Source organism: Lycium ferocissimum, chromosome 12, assembly GCF_029784015.1.
Source record: "Lycium ferocissimum isolate CSIRO_LF1 chromosome 12, AGI_CSIRO_Lferr_CH_V1, whole genome shotgun sequence".
In the NCBI taxonomy this organism is placed as follows: Eukaryota; Viridiplantae; Streptophyta; class Magnoliopsida; order Solanales; family Solanaceae; genus Lycium; species Lycium ferocissimum.
Genome location: NC_081353.1, coordinates 35,725,624 through 35,732,713, shown reverse-complemented (window position 1 = coordinate 35,732,713; position 7,090 = coordinate 35,725,624). Strand labels below are relative to the sequence as shown.

Sequence of the window (7,090 nt, the reverse complement as noted above, 5' to 3'; positions counted from 1 at the left end):
CTAATTTGCCTTGGTTTGCATCAATACTTTATGGCTAATTTAGTTGTTTTTGTTTGGATTAATGTGCAGTTAAGTTTGAATTGAGAAGAAGCTTCACCGGAGGCAAGGAAAGAGGCAGTTGAACTATTGCTTTCTAAATCTAGTACTAGTTGAGAACTTTATAATATGTAACTAAAGTGGTTAATGTTGATTGACGTCTTTATTAGCTGTAGAAGTATTTGCATAAATATCATCAATGGTCGAGCTCTCTTGGAGTGTCAGTATTAGTCGTAATCTAACTTTTGTGTATCAGGTAAACTATTTCTATGTATGTATGATTTGGTGTGTTTAAGTGGGATCTGTTTCACTTAAATGGTTTTAATACCTAATATTCAATGTTATAAAGTCAATTTTTGTTAGTCAGCTTTTTAGATGTAAATATATTGTTGTGTTGCCTGAAGTTGCAGTAGGTGATTTTTGTTAGGATTTAAATCCCAAATCCGACCTTTGTAAGCAGGTTCCCAGGAAAGATTGGAGGGTCGCGACAAAATTTTGACCACTTAAATACCAACCTCCTTAGACAACCTACTTACGCCGTGATGATGTAAGCGAAGAATAAATAGCACACACGTATTTATAAAGTGGTTCACCCTCAATGTGAGAGCGTCCACGTTGCTGGCGCATCTTATTAAAGAAGAATATTACAAGTGTTCAACACTCAACCTCACAACCCCAATCCCAATTACACTCAAGAATTTTACCACAGTAAAATTCTCTCAAAGACCTTCTCTTACTTAGGCCTTTCACTAAGAGTATTTCTCTAGAATTTTTCTCTCTTTGGGGATGTGTTGTCTTCTTCAATTTTGTGTTGTGTTTAGCAAATGATCTTGGTGTCTATTTATAGGAATGAATTTCCTATGATGAGGTCAGCGCTTACATCACGACTAAGATGAGGTAAGCGCTTACATCACGTATGTGAACAAAAGAATTGACTCGTTGGCCAATTCCACACCCAACAAATCTCCCACTCAAGACTAATTTTAATTTGTCTTCACACTTTGATCGATGCAGTAGCTCTTTCCTAGTTTCATACTTCGTGAGGCAGTGGTGAAAGCATAGTCAGCTTTGTCTATCGTCATCGCCTTTGTCGGCATGTCTGTGGATTCGACTCACGAGATCTTCTCGAAGCACTAGCGCTCCATCTTCCAAAGCCGATCTAATGAAATGGTACGGAGTCAGATGTGCTTCGTTCGAGTACGGGTAGACCGGTTCTTTGCCAAATGAATGGCACTTTGGCTATCACAATATAGCACACTTCCCTCGTGGTCTCGATCCATTCCCCGCAGAAAAGATTGTAGCCACATCATTTCCTTGTGGCCTCCGTCACGTTAACGTACTCGGCCTCACAACTAGAGAGAGCTACTATCTTTTGCAACTTGGAAACCCAAGAGATTGCAAAGACCTCCGAAGGTGTAAACATACCCATGTGCTCTTTCGCTATCAATATCACCACCGTTGTCGCATCAACATACCCTTGCAATCCTCGTTTTTGATTTTTCGGAAATACGTAGCCGAACTCGAGTCGCCGTTTCGATATCGAATATCCACTTCACGGCTCTTCCCGTTGTTGCTTTCGGATTATCATAAATCGGCACAACTCCCACCGCATGTGCAATGTCCGGCCTTGTACATATCATTGCATACATAAGACTACCGATTGCGTATGCATAAGGTATCTTGTCCATCACTTTTTCTCATCCTCGGCAGTGCGATCGTTCCTTTGACAACCGAAAGTGTCCAGCACGAGTCTTTGACGGCTTGGCATCACGTACGTTGAACCTTTTGATAACTTTCCTCACATATTCTTCTTGTGAGAGTTTGATGCCCTCCTTGCTTTGGTCGATTCTCATCCCAAGGATTTGCTTTGGCTCCCAAATCCTTCATTGCAAACTCTTCCGATAACCCTTTGTTCAACCGATCAATCTCCGTAGGTTTGCTCCACACATTAGATGTCGTCGACACAGTAGCAAGATGTCATGTACGAGTCTTCAAATTTTTTAAAGTAACAAGAAAGGATCCGCTCGCACTTTGAAAAATCGAATTTTCATAATAAAGTGTCAAACTTTAAATACTGTTCTGTTGGAGCTCGTTTTAGTCCGTACGTACTCTTTTGAAGTTTGCACACCGCATTCTCCTTTCCTTTGAATTTGAATCCCTCAAGCCGCATGTAGATTTCCTCGCCTAGATCACCGTGAAGAAATGCGAGCTTTTCACGTCCATCTTGCGTATGTAGATTTTCCTTCTTTACCCTCCAAGACCGATTCCGATAGTCACCATCTTGACTACGGGAGAGAAGATCTCCGTATAGTCGATGCCTTCTTCTCGTCAAATCCTTAACCAAATTTGCTTTATAACGCTTTGCTTCCATCGGGTTCTTCCTTTTTATCCGATAAACCCATTTGTTTTGCAATGCCTTCTTATCCTTTGGCAACTCCTTTAACTCCCATGTACGATTTGCCGATAGTGAATCCATCTCATCTTTCATTGCACTGCTTCCCACTTGGTCGATTCATCGACTTGCATTGCTTCTTCATAACATTCCGGCTCCCTCATCGGTGAGTAGAATGTAGTTGAGGGATGGAGAGTACCAATGAATCGGCTTCCGATCCTCGGGATGATCTACGCAGCTTCCGTGATCGGCGTTCGCTATTTGTTTGGAATCGGCACTTTCGTCAAGACCTTCGATTGTTTGTTCCTCTTCCTCGGCTGTACCTGGCTGCGGCTCAGGTGTCGGGAAGTCTCTCAAATCGACTATTTCCGATTCCTTGTCCTGACATTCTGAATTTTTTTGCAACTTGTCTTTGTACAGTACCTCTTCGTTGAAGACAACATTCACAACTTTGATGATCTTCCGATTTTTGTTCATCCCAAAATCGGTAACAATGCTCGGTGTCACCATAGCTAATAAAGTAACACTTCTTTGATTTTGGATCAAGCTTGCTTAAGCCGTATCATCATTATGAACATATGATAAGCGAAAATTAACACTTTCAAATGAAAGATTTACCTTTTTCGCCACTCCGGACTTCTTCTCTGAATTCTCGAATCCAAGGAACCGACTGGTCCCCGGTTAATTAAGAAGGCCGCGGTATTGACGCATCCGCCCCGAATGTCTTGGGCGATCCAGTGTATTCTCATACTCTCGAGCACGCTCGTTCAACGTTCGGTTCATTCTTTCGCTTACTCCATTTTGTTGCATGGTGTTCCAGAATAGTCTTCATCATCTTGATCCCATTATCGGCACAAGCATCCTTTGAAATCACCATCGTTGTATTCTCCGCCGTTGTCGGACCTTAAACACTTCAACTTGAGGTTTGTTTCATTCTCAACCATGGCTTTCAATCTTTTGAATACACTAAACACATCGGGTTTATTTTTCATAAAGTAAACCCACACCTTCTCGGGTTGAATCATCAACGAAGGTCACGTAGTAGTGTGATCCTCCAAGAGAGGGGGAATGGGGTAGGTCCCCACACGTCCGTGTGCACCAATTCCCGCTTTTCGACTTTCAACTCCTCGCCCGCATTTGAGAAGCTTACTCGCTTTTGTTTTCCGAGAACGCAGCCTCTCACACGTATGAAGGTCCACCGTCTTCATTTCCCGAATTAAGCCATTTGTCACCAACAAATTCATCCCCTTCGTCGATATGTCCCCGGCGAAAATGCCACAAATCGTCTTTGTGTTGTCAACCACGGCAACGTATCACGACAACCAGTCGTCATGTAGAGCCAATCTTCTTTCCTCGCCAACTACCATAGCACCTTTCGCCACCTTCCAAGACCCATTACCAAAATTGAGATCATATCCCATCATCAAGTCGACCTACGAGATCGTTTTCGCGTCCTTCGAACATGTCTAACTTTTGTAATCTTCCACGAGGATCCATTTGACATCTTCAAATTAATGTCTCCCGTGCCAACAACGTCTAAGCGGCTCTCCATCGGCTAAATAAACTTTGCCGAGATTCCCACCACGTAGTTTGTCATTATATCATGATGTGGGGTGGTATGAAAGGACGCTCCCGAGTCAAGCACCCAAGAGTCTATCGAGGCGTCAACCGAGAAGAACAACGCATCGCCAATGTCTTCCGTAGCCATTGATTCCACCCCCTTGTTGTCCTCCTTCTTTGGCGCCACTCGCCGCTCTTCTTGAAGTGACTTGGTTTTCCACAGCCCAACGCTCGTGTTCGTCCCGGTCTGATTGACTCGCGCCATTCCTTGACTTCGATCCGCCCTATTTCGGTTGTAGTTTACGTCAAAATTTCGCTCGTTTTCAACATTAAAAGCGAACTCGTCGATGCTCTCTCCGTGGAATGGCCCCGCAGCACCTCCTCGCAAGGATACGATCCCTAACATCGTTGAACTTTAGTTTGTCACCGCCGACAGACTACTAACCATACTCATCGTTCTCACCTATTTGGGTAGGGATGCCAACAAAATTAGAGCTTGTACTTCATCATCGAAATCAATTTTTACCGATGACAATTGATTTACAATGGTATTGAATTCATTTATGTGTGCGGAATACGAGCATTTTCCATCATCTTTAGATGAAATAGTTTCTTCATGAGAAATACCTTATTATTTGCCGAAGGTTTCATACATATCGACAATACCTTCATCATATCTCGCGGTGGTCTTCTCCTTTGCCACGTTGTGAGCAACGTTCTTCGACGACATACGACCGAATGACTCCCGAACTTGTCCGTCGAGGAGAGATTCCAATCGCTTGTTTCATCTCCTCCGGTTTCGGACTCAGAGGTTCATGAAGCTTTCTGCCATATAAATAATCTTCAATTTGCATTCTCTAGAACGCAAAATCTGTACCATCGAATTTACCGATGCCGTGCGTCGTACCATCTTCGCCTCCCATCTTTTCTAAATCACAACACAACCCGTTGCTCGATACCGCAGTTAGGATTTAAATCCTCAAATCCGGGCCTTTGTAAGGGTTCCCGGGGAAAGATTGAGGGTCACAAATGGACCACTTAAATACCAACCTCCTTAAACAGGAACCTACTTACGCCGTGATGTAAGCGAAGAATAAATAGCACACACGTATTTATATGGTTCACCCTCAATGTGAGAGCTACGTCCACGTTGTCACGCATCTTATTAAAGAAGAAATATTACAAGTGTTTACAACACTCAACCTCACAACCCCAATCCCAATTACACTAAGAATTTTACCACGAAAATTCTCTCAAAGACCTTCTCTTACTTAGGCCTTTCACTAAGAGTATTTCTCTTAGAATTTTTCTCTCTTTGGGATGTGTTGTCTTCTTCAATTTTTGTGTTGTGTTTAGCAAATGATCTTGGTGTCTATTTATAGGAATGAATTTCCTATGATGAGGTCGTAACCACATCACGACTAAGATGAGGTAAGCGCTTAAGATGAGGTAAGCGCTTACATCACGACTATGTGAACAAAAGAATTGACTTGTTGGCCAATTCCACACCCAACAATTTTGTTACTTGTTAGTCAGCCTTTTATAAGTAGAGAATCAGCACCCAGTACAATTGAAGTAAAGAATTGTTAGTTTTGTACATTTTGTAGGAGCGCCAGACTAACCTTAACCCATCGTACACGGTGAGAACTTGGTGAACCAAGCTGATGAAATTTGAAATGTTTTCTTAACTAACACCAATTCAAAGAATACAAGCAAAACTGAGTGGCAATAAAGCCAATAAACCAAGGTGGCTCATATACAAGCACATCTGGATTTTTCTTCTTGACTCAAAATGGTGGAAGTTAGTTCGTACCCCCTTTGTATCTAAAGGGATTCCGGCATGATATAGTTGATTGCTCTTTCTTTTGATTAGCATTTGGTACTTTTGGAGTCTCTTCCGTGTAGGCATGCAACCATCTCTCCACATTTAACAAACATCGAACTCGTTTTGGTACTTGGTAGATTTATCAAAAAGAGTATGTACACATCATCTTTGGTGTGACTCACGGAGGTCAGTTTATCTGCAACCTTGTTTGGGCTCCCAATAACAATCTTTGGTAATTATAATGTGATTAATAAGTTATCAAATTCTTTATCTCATTTACTGTACCTTCAAGTCTCCATGGTGTTAACCAAGTGCCATTGATGCCGTTTTGAAGTAATATTGGATCAATTTCTCCAATGATCAAATTGTATCCTTTTCCATACACCATTTGAGGCCAACGTGAAAAGCTCTTGCGTTAGCCCTTGTGCCTTGCCCCTGAACACAAGTAAATACAACAATTCGCTAGCACACTTTTAATATACATGCTTAAAACCGGCTCATTGTTAAAGCGTGCCCGCAAGCAGTAATTGTATCGTTCCCGTCCAATCACGTCTACCACGCAATATACACGTCGTAACGACTTCCATATACACAACCAAAGAAATATAATCACTTACCCCGAAAAGGCACGACTTTTTCACCGACTTGATCCATCGACAACAACAACATACCCAGTGAAATCCCACAAAGTGAAATTTTGGGGAGGGTAGAATGTACGCAATAATGTCCAACATGAACACCCTCAAATCTTTGTATACATCAGGGACACTGATTTATGAACATGATCCCAGGAGCATACACCTAAACGCTGCCTCATTGTCGTTTGAACATAAGAATAATGACTTACATCATATCTACGACCATCCTGTCCCGCAATAGGTTCATTGACTGATGTCAGCTGCTAAGAATCATAGATATGCCGGTCATTAAAAGGAAGAGTCACCATAAAAATATTATTTGTTTATCATCTGTAGCAAAATTATGAACGAGAACTAGCAATCAAGACCGTATTGAAAAGGTTCTGAGACCGAATGAAAAATAAAAAAATTACGAAGCGAGGTCCAAGAATGAAGAAGTTAGCTGTCTAAAATGAAATAAATTATCTGCTATATTTCTTATTAATAAAATTCGAGTTATTATTAGGTGGATCATCCACACAATGACAGAGAGTGCATTTTACAGTAGAGACGATCCATGATTTAAAACTTATAGTTTTCCAACTATCTCAAATTAATATATAGTAATAATCACTTAAACCAAATCAACAAAACCAAAAA

At 41.5% G+C, this 7,090-nt stretch overlaps 1 long non-coding RNA gene and 1 pseudogene across 1 annotated transcript in view; one reads left to right on the top strand and one right to left on the bottom strand.

Annotated features, from left to right (window-relative positions):
• Window positions 1–7,090, bottom strand: part of LOC132040353 (probable receptor-like protein kinase At5g18500) — a 26,328-nt pseudogene that overhangs the window by 11,413 nt on the left and 7,825 nt on the right.
• The window catches only part of LOC132040357 (uncharacterized), a 17,986-nt gene that overhangs the window by 9,863 nt on the left and 1,033 nt on the right, over window positions 1–7,090 (top strand). The gene's annotated exons all lie outside the window — the stretch shown is intronic.